General features: G+C 36.5%; 1 long non-coding RNA gene across 3 annotated transcripts in view; it reads right to left on the reverse strand.

The window, feature by feature from the left end:
* Positions 1-697: 697 nt before the first annotated feature.
* Positions 698-12,528, reverse strand: part of LOC134809580 (uncharacterized) — a 147,770-nt gene continuing 135,939 nt past the window's right edge. For 2 of the 3 annotated variants that reach the window (XR_010155666.1, XR_010155665.1), the window contains one exon: positions 1,158-2,873. This is a non-coding gene — a long non-coding RNA (uncharacterized LOC134809580). Of the gene's footprint in view, positions 2,874-12,528 lie in introns of all 3 variants that reach the window. The other variant, XR_010155667.1, reaches the window with a different exon arrangement.

Raw genomic sequence — 12,528 nt, forward strand, 5'->3', positions numbered from 1 at the left:
GACTGTAAACTAGTTCGACCCTTGTGGAAGTCAGTGTGGCCATTCCTCAGGGATCTAGAACTAGAAATACCATTTGACCCAGCCATCCCATTACTGGGTATATACCCAAAGGATTATAAAACATGCTGCTATAAAGACACATGAACACATATGTTTATTGCAACACTATTCACAATAGCAAAGACTTGGAGCCAACCCAAATGTCCAACAATGATAGACTAGATTAAGAAAATGTGGCACAAATACACCATGGAATACTATGCAGCCATAAAAAAGGATGAGTTCATTTCCTTTGTAGGGACATGGATGAAGCTGGAAACCATCATTCTCAGCAAACTATCACAAGGACAAAAAAACCAAACACTGCATGTTCTCACTCATAGGTGGGAATTGAACAATGAGAACACACAGACACAGGAAGGGGAATATCACACACCGGGGCCTGTTGTGGGTTGGGGTGTGGGGGGAGGGATAGCATTAGGAGATATACCTAATGTTAAATGACGAGTTAATGAGTGCAGCACACCAACGTGGCACATGTATACATATGTAACAAACCTGCACATTGTGCACATGTACCCTAAATCTTAAAGTATAATAAAAATAAATAAATATAAGATCATACCTGCAAACAAGAACAATTACACTTCTTCCTTTCCAATTTAGATGCTCTTTTTATCTTTCTCTTCTTTTATTTCTCTAGCTAGGACTTCTGGTACTATGCTGACTAACATAGTGGGCATCCTTGCTGTGTTCTCAATGTTAGAGGAAAGGTTTTCAGTTTTTCTCCATTCAGTATGATACTAGCTGTGGGTGTATCATATATGGTTTTTATTATGTTGAGGTATGTTCCTTCTATCCCCTGTTTTTTTAGAGTTACTATCATGAAGGGATGTTGAATTTTTAAAAATGCTTTTTCAGCATCAACTGAAATGATTATATAGTTTTTATCCTTCATTTTGTTGCTGTGATGTATCTCATTGATTGATTTGAGTATATTGCCCCATTTTTGCATCCCACAGATACATCCTATTTGATCATAATGAATGATCTTTCTGATGTATTGTTCAATTCTGTTTGCTATTATTTTGTTGAAAATTTTTGCATCAATATTCATCAGAGATATTGGCCTGTAGGGTTTTTTTTTTTCTGTTTTTGTCTGGTTTGGGTATCAGGGTAATACTGGACTTGTAAAATAAGTTTGGACATATTCCCTTCTCTATTTTTTGGAATATATTGTGTAAGATTGGCATTAGTTCTTCTTTAAATGCTTGGTAGAATTCAGCAGTGAAGCCGTCAGGTCCCAGGCTTTTCTTTACTGGGAGAATTTTTATTACAGCTTCAATCTTGTTACTTGTTATTGGTCTGTTCAGGTTTTGGATTTCTTCCTGGTTCAATATTGGTATGTTGTATGTATCTAGGAATTTGTCCATTTCTTCTAGATTTTCCAATTTATTGGCATATAGTTGCTCACAGTAGCCACTAATGATCCTTTGAGTTTCTGTAGTATCAGTTGTAATGCCTCCCCTTTTTCATTTCTGATTGTATGTATTTTGATCTTCTCTCTTTTATTCTTAGTCTGGCATTGAGGAGTTAGGCATTTAGTGTAGTCTTCACTGTCTGGGCTTATTTGTAGCCGTCCTTCTTGGAAAGGCTTTCTAGACATTTGAAAGGACTTAGGTGTCCTGATCTAAGCTGTTTCGCCTTTAGGGACACCCCAAGCACAGTAACACTGTGGTTCTTGCAGACTTGTAGAGGTACCACCTTGATGGTCTTGGAAAAAATCCAGGAGAATTCTCTGGATTACCAGGCAGAGAATCGTGTTCTCTTCTTTTACTTTCTCCCAAACTTACAGAGTCTCCCTCTCTCTGTTCTGAGCCACCTAAAGCTGGGCATGGAGTGACACAGTCATCCCTGTGGCCACCACTACTAGGACCTTGCTTGGTCAGACCTTTCTGATCAAGGCCCTGAGACTCTACAATTAGCAGGTGGCAAAGTCATCCAGGCCTGTATCCTTCCCTTCAAGGCATTGAGGTCTTACAGGCTCGAGTGGGTCCAGAAGTACCATCCTGAAGTGAGGGACTACAGTCAAAAATCTTAGAAGTCTACCTGGGATTCTATTGTATTGCAGCTGAGCTGGCATCCAAACCACAAGACAAAGTCCTCCCACTCTTCCCTCTTCTCTTCTCAAGCAGAAGGAAGGGGGTCTCTTTTGAAGCCACTAGATGTGCAGCCTGGGGTTAGAGGAGGGGTGATGCCAGCATTCGCTTGGCTTCCCCAGCTTGTGTCTCAGTATGTTGCATGCTTCCCCAGTCCACTGTCTCTGGGCCTCGTTCAGCCCTAGGACTCTCCTAGACTGCCTTTCAAGTTTACTTAGAGACCCAGAGTACTTTGGCTGTGGGTGAGGAGGTTTGCAGGCATTCAAGTTCAGACCACTGGGACTGGCGATTCCCCTCTGGCTAGGGCTGGTTTAAATGCTCCCTCTGTGGGCGAGCATCCACTGACTTTGGTCTGGTTTTCCTTCCTGCTCTAACAGGACAGCACTGACCTCAGTGCCTCACAATTGCTGTGTTCTCCTCCCCCAGCCCACAGAGATGCTCTCAGGACCACACTGTTACTGCTGGAGATGAGTGAGACCAGCAGCAGTGATTCAGGATTGTTTCTTCTATGTCTTCAGTTCCTCTTTAAGTGATATGAAGTTAAAACCACGTACTATGAGTGTTCACTTGATTTCTTGTTCTTATGAAGCTGTTTTTTTCTGTGTAGATACTTGTTGACTTGGTGTCAAAAACTCCCTGCAGGGGAGAGGAGGAGGGGTGAGTGGTGGAGCTTTCTAGTTCACCATCTTGTTCCACCTCCACAGATGCCAGCCCCTAAAACATAAATTTTAAAATATACTTAATGTCTTCATTTTCCATGGTTGATAATTCTTTCTCCACAGTACTTCAAAATTTGACCCTTTTTTCTATCCATTTCCACCACCCATATGCATAACTTCATCCTTCCGTGCCTAAATTGGTGAATAATCTCCTTACTGGTTCCTCTGTGTCTCATTTGTTTTCTCTCTTGTCTGGACCCACATCTCACTAAGAACATCCATCTATCACTTCCTGACTTAAAAATATATATATAATGAAATGTGGGCAAAGAAAATCAGTGGACCATTCACAGAAGAGGAAATCTAAATGGCAATAAATATTTGAAAAAAATGTTAATTTCTATTATAATCAGGGAAACGCAAACTAAAAGAAGCAATGGTTTGGTTTTGTTTGTTTTGTTTTGTTTTGTTTTGTTTTCTGATAGCATTGGCAAAATTTTAAAAGTCTAACAATACTCCATTGGGGAAAATACTGAGAATATGATACACTCATTTACCACTGGTGAGAGGCCACATTTATATTATCATTTGGAGAGGAGCACTCATGATAAAATTACAATTCATGATAAAATTACAAGTGTGTATATTCTACAATCCAGATATTCTACCTCAAGGTATATGCCCTAGAAAAGCTACAGATATCTGCACAAGAACACACATACAAGAATATTAATTGTACCTGTGTTGTAATAATGAAAAATTAAAGCAGACTTATTGTAAGTTAGAGAAAAATATATTTTATCAATATAGTGAAATTATATTAAAAAAATTAAAGGTATTGATTCTGATAAGAATCAGTAAGGATAAATCCTAGAGACACAGAAGCAAATCAACAGTGTAGTACTATTTAAGTACACTTAAAAGCAGAAAATAAAACTGTTTTTATAATGCATATACATATGGAATGGATAGGCACACACAAAGCCATGATAGTGGCTATATTTACAGAAAAAGAAAATACATAAACCTGGGGTCATAGTTCAAGCAAATATTAGCTTCATCTGTAGTACTTACTGTTAAAAATTGGGACAGAAATATGATAACATTTAGGGGTTAAGTCGTTAGTGTAATTTAATTTTGAACTTTTTCTCCACATGTTTAAACTTTAACCAAATCACTGATAATAAATGAAATTTAATTTAAGATGTAAGCTAATGCTTTATAAAATCCTTTTATTCTAAATACATTGAGATATTTTAAAAATATGTATTGGTTTATTTAAAATATATATCTGTATATCTCACATTATATATGTAACTGCATACACGCATATATATACAGTGTTTTATATATGCGTATTTTTAATATTATATGTGTGTATGTATACGTAAACATCTCTGCTGATCAGAAACAGAACCCCCTTAAAGCAGAGAGGGGTTCACGCCAAAGGCCTGTTGGATTTGGTGATGGAAGTAAGCTCTGGGAATGAAGCATCTGGCCCTGCAAGGTACAGAAACAAAATGTGTTCCACACAAAATTGTAGAGAACCTGAGCCAGGTTTACTACTTGAAGCCAAGAACTAGGGAGGAGCTGCTGTATTTGTAAAAAGAGGCTGAAAATAAAGTTGTTCAAAGGCAGTCTAAGGCTACAAATTAAATGAAGTTTCAGGTCTGTGGATTACTGAGGTCACAGACACAACAATAAAATTATAAATTATATTGCAATTCAAACCACAGAAAATGAACTCCAAAATGCCATTGTAAGACTTGGTTCTGAACAAATGGTCCAAAACTCCAGGTGGAGAAAATTACAAACTATTAGAAAGAGCAAAAAGGAAAAAGTCTCATTCAAAAAGGGCCTACAAAGCAAAACACTTGAAAAATTTTAATGCAGAGAAAGATAGGCAAAAAAAATTAATATAAATTGACTGGATAAAATAATGTTACAAAGCAGTCTGATTAAAATTAAGGAGCTTGGAAAAGTTAAACTAGACACCTTTAAAATAAAATTTAAAAACATTTAGTTTTTAATTTCAGTAGATAGGGTAGAATGTAGACTGAATACAATCCAAGTGAAAATTAGAAAAATGATAGATTGTTCTGAGGAACTCATTCAGAATGCACTACAGAAAGAAATCTTAAAAATGTGAAAGAGTTGTTAAAATATGTAAAGGAGAGATTGAAAGACTTGAGCACATTCCTAATTGAATCTCCAGAAAAATGGTATTTAGACTGATATAAGCTTCAATTGTACCTACAATTGTGAGGGCAAAACAAAGACAACTTCAGAAATACAAAGAGTAAGAGTGTTTATTCCTACCCTGCTCCTAACTGAATTAGGATATTACATTAGGACATAATTAAGCAATTAGAAAAGTAAATCCGTAAGGAAAGCAAAGGTTAAAATAAACATTGGGGAGCGCAGACAATAATAAAATATTCTGATAAACTTAATAAACTAATACATATAATATTAACTTTTTTGGTTTTAAAATAAATTAAAACCTGCATCCTAAAGAAAAATAACAAGATCTAGAGGCACAATATATAATAGGTAGTAAAGGATAAATAAGATTGTCATATTCAGGAAGAGGATATGAATGTTTAATAACTATACATTTACTTTTCAGTGTTCTAGTTAAACATGAAAGTTTAAAATACAAGGCTAACCATTAAAAATATAGAAATATATTACTTGAAAACAAAAAAAAGGAAAGAAAAAAAATTTAATGTTATCAATCCATAACAAATTAGGAAAAGAGTTAACAAAGCAGCAGAAAAAGATAAACAGAGAGACAAAAATAAAGATTTTTTTAAACAAAAGTGAAAATAAAATTAGATTTAAAAGTCTAAAATATTAATAGTAATAAATGTAAATGAAATATTCCTATCTATTAAATAACAGAGATGATCTGATTGGGATCTAAGAAAAAAATAATACCGCTGTAAGCTACTAAAAGTGACACATGATAAAGTCACAGAGAATAAAGTACAAAAAAAAGATATTTCAGATATTTATTGACCAAAATAAAGCTGGTATAACAACTCAACATCAAATATAATTGAATTAAATGCACAAACATCATGGGAAATTAAGTACTATATAATAAAAGGAATAATCTAACAGGAAGATACAACAAGCATTTAATATTGATGTGGTTTTTCTCTGTATCTCTACTCAAATCCCATGTTAACTTGTAATTCCCAATGTTGGGGGAGAAACCTGGTTGGAGGTGATTGGATCATGGGGGTGATTTTCCCCATGCTGTTCTGGTGATAGTGAGTTCTCAGGAGATCTGATGGTTTAAAAGTGTGTGGCACTTCCCCCCTCACTCGTGCTCTCTCCTGCTGCAATGTGAAGAAGTTTCTTGCTTCTCCTTCACCTTCCACCATGATTGTAAGTTTCCTGAGGCCTCCTACTCATGCTTCCTGTTAAGCCTGTGAAACTGAGTCAATTAAACTTCTTTTTTCATAAATTACCCAGTCTAAGGTAGTTCTTTTTAGCAGTAAGAGAATGAACTAATACAAATATTAACCTATAAAAGTCCTGACATTTCATTAAATGAAAACTCTCAGAATTAAAAATAAATATTACAAATCCCAAATCATGGTGGCATATTTTTGAACACTTGTCAGAAATTAATATACCAAGCACATTAAAAATTAGTAAAATTACAGAATTTTTGAATGTCAAAATATAATTGATCAACTAAAAATCTCTGTACCCAACAGGGAATATGTAGTCTTTTTAACATTGAATGTTTTCTAAAATTGACTAGGTCAACAAGAATCAACAAGTATCAAATAAATGATATTATATGAACAACGTTCTCTAAACCCAGTTAAAAGATGTTCTTAATTATTTGTAGGATCTAAAAATCAAAACAGGTTTGGGTGTGGTGGCTCATTATCTGTAGACCCAGCACTATGGGAGGCTGAGGTGGATGGATTGCTTGAGCCAAGGAGTTAGAGACTAGCCTGGGCAACATGGTGAAACCCCATCTATATTTTTTAAAAATTAAATTAAAATTTAAAAATAAATATAAAAAAATTGAACTCATGGAGATAGAGAATAAATAGGAGGATGGTTACCAGAGGCTGAGAAAGGTAATGGGGGGCTGTGGGGTAAGTGGGAAGAATTAATGTGTACAAAAAAGTAAAAAGAATGCATAAGACCTAGTATTTGATAGCACAACAGAGAGACTATAATAATAATCAATATTAATTTAATTGTACATTTTAAAATAAAGAGTAAAATTGGTTTGTAACACAAAGAAAAAATGCTTGAGGGAATGGATACCCAATTTTCCATGATGTAATTATTATACACTACATGCCTGTACCAAAATATCTCATGTAGCCCATAAATATATACACCTACTAGGTACCACAAAAATTAAAAATTAAAAAATTTTTAAAAGTAAAAATGAAATAAAACAGTTCCCAATGATTTTAAAATAGTTTTTTAAATTTATGTTTGTGCACTAAGAACTATAGTTCTAAGTAATTCATGGGATAAAGAGGAAATCACATTGGAAGTGACAAAATATTTAGACTTGGAAAATAAAAGTACTACATTTAAAAGTTTTAGGATGTTGCTAAAGTAGTACATGTAGATAAACCTTAAGCCTTGAAATATTTCTACTATAAAACAAGAGTGTTTGAAAATAATGGGTTAGATATTCAAATTAAGAGACTGAAAGAAAAACAGACAGTACTTAAAGGAAGTAAAAGAAAAGAAATTATGTAACTAAGTGTAGAGAATAATAAAATAGAAAACAAAGGCACAAGAGAGAAGATTTATAAACCAATAATGTATTACCCAATAAAAAATAGACAAATAAAATATTACAAATATTGGCCAGGCTCACACCTGTAATCCCAGCACTTTGGGAGGCCAAGGCAGGTGGACCACTTGAGGTTAGGAGTTCGAGACCAGCCTGGCCAACATGGTGTAACCCCATCTCTACTAAAAATATAAAAAAATTAGCCAGGCATGTTGGTGGGCGCCTGTAATCCTAGCTACTTAGGAGGCAGGAGAATCGCTTGAACCCAGGAGGTGGAGATTGCAGTGAGCCGAGATCACACCACTCCACTCCAGCCCGGGAAGTAGAGTGATACTCTGTCTCAAATATATATATATATTAGGAATATTAAAAGGTCAGTGAAACAGATAGAACAGACATTAAAGCTACAAGCAGAGAAAAACATAAAACTTACAGAAATATATTTTATAAATAAAACTGGTACTATTATAAAAATATGAAATTGACTAAAGAAGATACAGAGAACTTGAAAAGTATATAGCACTAAAGAAAATAATCATTAATCGTTAGTCAAAAGTCTCCTCAACAACCTATAGAATGGAGGAAGATATTTGCAAGTCATATATTTGATAATGGTTTAATATCTGGAATATATGAAGAACTCTTAAAACTCAACAACAAAAATGAACAACCTAATTTTAAAATGGACCAAAGATTCCTTTAATATTTATCCCAAAATGATATACAAATAGACAACAAGGACATGAAAAGTTGTTCAGCATCATCCTCCATTAAAGAAATGCAAATCAAAACCAAGATGTGATACCACTCACTAGGATGGCTTTAATCAAAGAAAAGGAATATAACAAGTGTTAGCAAGGATTTGGAAAAATTGAAACCTTTATACATTGCTGATAGTAACATATAATATAAGGATGTCATTGCTGTGGATAACTTATTGGCTGTTCCTGAAAAAGTAAAATATACAATTACCATATGACCCAGCAATTCTATTCGTAAGTATATGCACAAGAGAAATGAAAATATATGTGCACACAGTATTCATTTGCAGTCCTAACTACTCAAGAGGCTGAGGCAGAAGGATCACTTGAGCCCAGAAGTTTGAGGCTGCAGTGACTTATGTTCATGCCACTGTGCTCCAGCTTGGGTGACAGAGCAAGACCCCATCACTCTTTAAAAAAGAGAAAGAAATAAAGAAAATATATGTCCATACAGAAACTTGTAACAGCATTATCCATAATAGCCTGAAAACAGCAAAGCCCAAATGCCCATCAATGAATAAATGGCTAAACAAACTGGGGTATATTACAAAGAATAAAACATTACTTAATCATAAAAAGGAATAAAGTACTGACACATGCTGCAACTTGATAAACCTCTAAAACATTATGCTAAGTGAAAAAATCCAGACACAAAAGGTCACATACTATATGATTCCTTTTATAGGATCTATCCATTCTAGGAAAATCCGTGAAAACAGAAAGCGTATTAGAGGTTACTAGGGGATTTCAGGAGAGGGAAATGGGGAGTAATTACTTAATGGATATGGGGTGTTTTTATGGGACAATAAAAATTTTTTGAAGCTAAAGAGAACTAGTTGTTGTACAACATTGTGAATACACTAAACACCACTGAATTGTACCCTAAATACTACTAAATTGTACTTTAAAATGGTTAATTGTATTTTATGCGGCTTTCACCTGAAAAAAAAGGAACCTTCCCCATAGAAACACCAGAAAAAGTTAACTTTACAAGAAACACTTAAAAAATACAATAAGTAATCTCTGTATAATAAAAACTAATTCATTGAATAAGGAGGAAAAACTACAAATGTATTTTATGAGGCTAGAAGACTTTAATGTCAACACCCAGTTGGGACAGTACAATAAAAGAAAGTCATAGAGTAATCTCATTTTTAATGTATCAGTAGAGAAAATATTACATTCAATACAGCTGTTTATTAAACATCTGCATTATCACTATAAGAAAGCCTTCAAAAGGCTCATCAGTCAACACAACTATAGAATCAGTGATCTTGACAGATCAATAAAATTTACCCGAACTAAACACAATTTTAAAAGAGAGAATTTTTAAGAAAGGTAGGGGAGTGACAGAACATATTGGTGTTGTGGCACAAACAAAAAGGTCTAACCAAGTGTAATTGAAATTTCACGAAGAAAGGAGTCTACCCTGTGAGCTTCTCATATCTACTTTTTCTTGCATGTTCTAGAAGCAGCTTTTTCAAGATTTCGGTAGAGCTCTCTTCCTGGGGCAAACCTAGAAGATTACTTAGATGAATGACAGCCTCTACACTACTGCTGGTCTCCAGGTTGCAAATGGCACTTCTTATCTCATTCTTTACTATCAATTCTAGATCCCCCTTACCTTCGGCTAGCACCTGTCCTGTTCTTGATACCCTAACCTATGACATGATCCGGACTTCAGCCCTAAGAGATCTGGGTCCATGGCCTTCATGTCCTTCTAAGACTAGGGTGCTGCATTCATTCATTTACCTTCAATTGTTGGCAAGGGAGTACCAACAGGTAGCCAAGTAGTTCACCTCTGTGCCAAACATATTGACAACTATGATTTGTTTCTACCCATAGAACACTTCTTTTTTAGACATGAGATCTCCCAGGCTGAAGTTCGAATGCAATGATGCGATCACAGCTCCCTGCGGCCTTGAATTCCTGGCCTCAAGCTGTCCTCCCACCTCAGCCTCCTGAGTAGACAGGATAACAAGTTCATGCCACCATGCCCAGCTAACTAAAAAAATACATTTTTTAGAGACAGGGTCCTGCTATATTACCCAGGCTTTTCTCAAACTCCTGGCCTTGAGTGATTCCCCTGCCTCAGCCTCTCAAAGCACTGAGATTACGGACGTGAGCCACCACATCTGGCCTACTTCTGACACCAAGTGGGCAAGGAGGTTTTCCTCCCAAAATCAATTCTCCAACTCTCTGTACACTAGCTGGGTGTCCTACAATTTAATTCAATTCTGATGCTAACTTCCTGAAGTTAGCATCAGATCCCACAAGTTAAGGACTCAGTACTGCAAGACCGCCTCCGCTTCCGATGCCAGTCACAAGTCCCAGACCCTGGGGCTTTTTTCCAACCAACTACAAATTCAAGAGGCTCTCACACCTCCTTCCTTATGCTAAAGAATTTGCTAGAATGACTGACTTTCTATTCCTTACTCTCTATTCTGGTTTATGATAAATAATACAACTCAGGAAGAGCAAATGAAAGAGACATAGGGCAAGGTATGTAGGAAGGGCTGCAGAGCTTACATGCTGTTTGTGTGAGCCACCCTCCTATCACTTCCACGTGTTCACCAGCCTGGAAGCTCTCTAAACCCCTAGTTTAGGGAGTTTTATGGAGGTTTCATTAGGTAGACATGATTCATGATTCACCATCTCCTGGAGTTCTTGCCAGGGTGTTATTAATAATTTCTGTAACCCAGAAAATTATCATTTTTTTCTGGCCCCCTTCAACAATCTGATGTGTTTTCCCCCAGTTGCTGAAGATATCTGCTGGCTAGGTCTTGTAGCTTCTTTAGTGTATAGTCCATTTTTTATCTCATTAAGACCAGCACTCACCAGGTGGGCTTTGTTGTAACAATGCTAATTATTGATCAAATGCCCAGGAAGGAGGGTAGAGTAGATTCCAAGGAAGACACATGCTGGCTGGAGGGAGTCTTCTGCCTCATCTCAAATCCCTGGCAACAAGAGAATTCTGATTCTTATGAAAAAGTGGTGGGCCAATTATACAGGCCCAAAGGGTTTAGGGAAATCTGGGACTCAAGATTTTCAGGTGCATAAATCTAAATATTCCCATCCAATATATTAAGATTCTTTTCTCACCAGAGAACTCAATGGCAGAGCAGACCTGCCTCAACTGGGAGTTTAAACTCAGTCATTCAAGCTCTCAGCCAAGTTCTCAATTTTTTTTACCCTACCCCCAAAGGTTAGAACCTCCTTGTGTGACTCCATATAAGCTCTCTACATAATCTTAGTTTTTCATAATCTGTATTCAGGGCATCAGTTAGGCTTAGCAATAGATGCTCAATTTTTTGTTGTTTTGTTTCTATTTCACCCATATTCCTCAAATGCCTGATATATGGAACCAACTAGTGGATTCCCTTATACTGCTATACCATCCCGATGTACCACCAGTAAAACCTTTGACAACTGGATAGTTGTAGCAGGGCTCTCTGTGCTTCACCTACTACCAGGGATGGTGTCTTCATTGTTGGCAAAGTAGCAGGTAATCTGGCTCCAAAACTCCATTTTAGCACTTGTTTTCTTAAACCGCTCTTGGTATCAACTTTACAGGTTGGGTTTCCTGGAAAACAGATCCTAAGACAGGGTTTAGATGTTTACTAAAGTGTATGCTTGAAATCAGTACTTGTAGAAAGCAGAAGTGAGAAGAGGGAGAAATAGGACCAACAACAGTGTTGGCTAAGCCATGAGGAGCTCTGGAACTGGTACACCTTTAAGACCGTCTGTTGGAACAAGATGGCTAGGTCTTTATCAGTCATCGGACTTGCCCATTTCCCACCCCTGGAGGCAGCATGACATTGTGTGAAGTGGCTTGCTGAGGGCATTCCTGATGGGGCTGACAGCTGAAGCCTGTCTGCTGACAGCACTCTCACAGCTGGGGCAATAAGCTCTGCATGTCTGACATCTTCCTTGAGGAGTCAGGTTCATAGGTAAGTATAACCTACATTTCTGTGACTTCTGTTATCTGGGTAATACCCACAGATCTGGGTGGTGAGTCTCAGTATCCACTGCAATGTCCCAAACCAAACTCGTAAAATCAACTAACACCCTCCACCCCTAAATATGACCCTTCTTCAGTCTTCTCCATTTCAGGAATCTACCCACCAGTTTTAAAATTAGAAACCTAGAAGTCCTTCCTAATC

This window comes from Pan troglodytes, chromosome 2, assembly GCF_028858775.2.
Source record: "Pan troglodytes isolate AG18354 chromosome 2, NHGRI_mPanTro3-v2.0_pri, whole genome shotgun sequence".
In the NCBI taxonomy this organism is placed as follows: Eukaryota; Metazoa; Chordata; class Mammalia; order Primates; family Hominidae; genus Pan; species Pan troglodytes.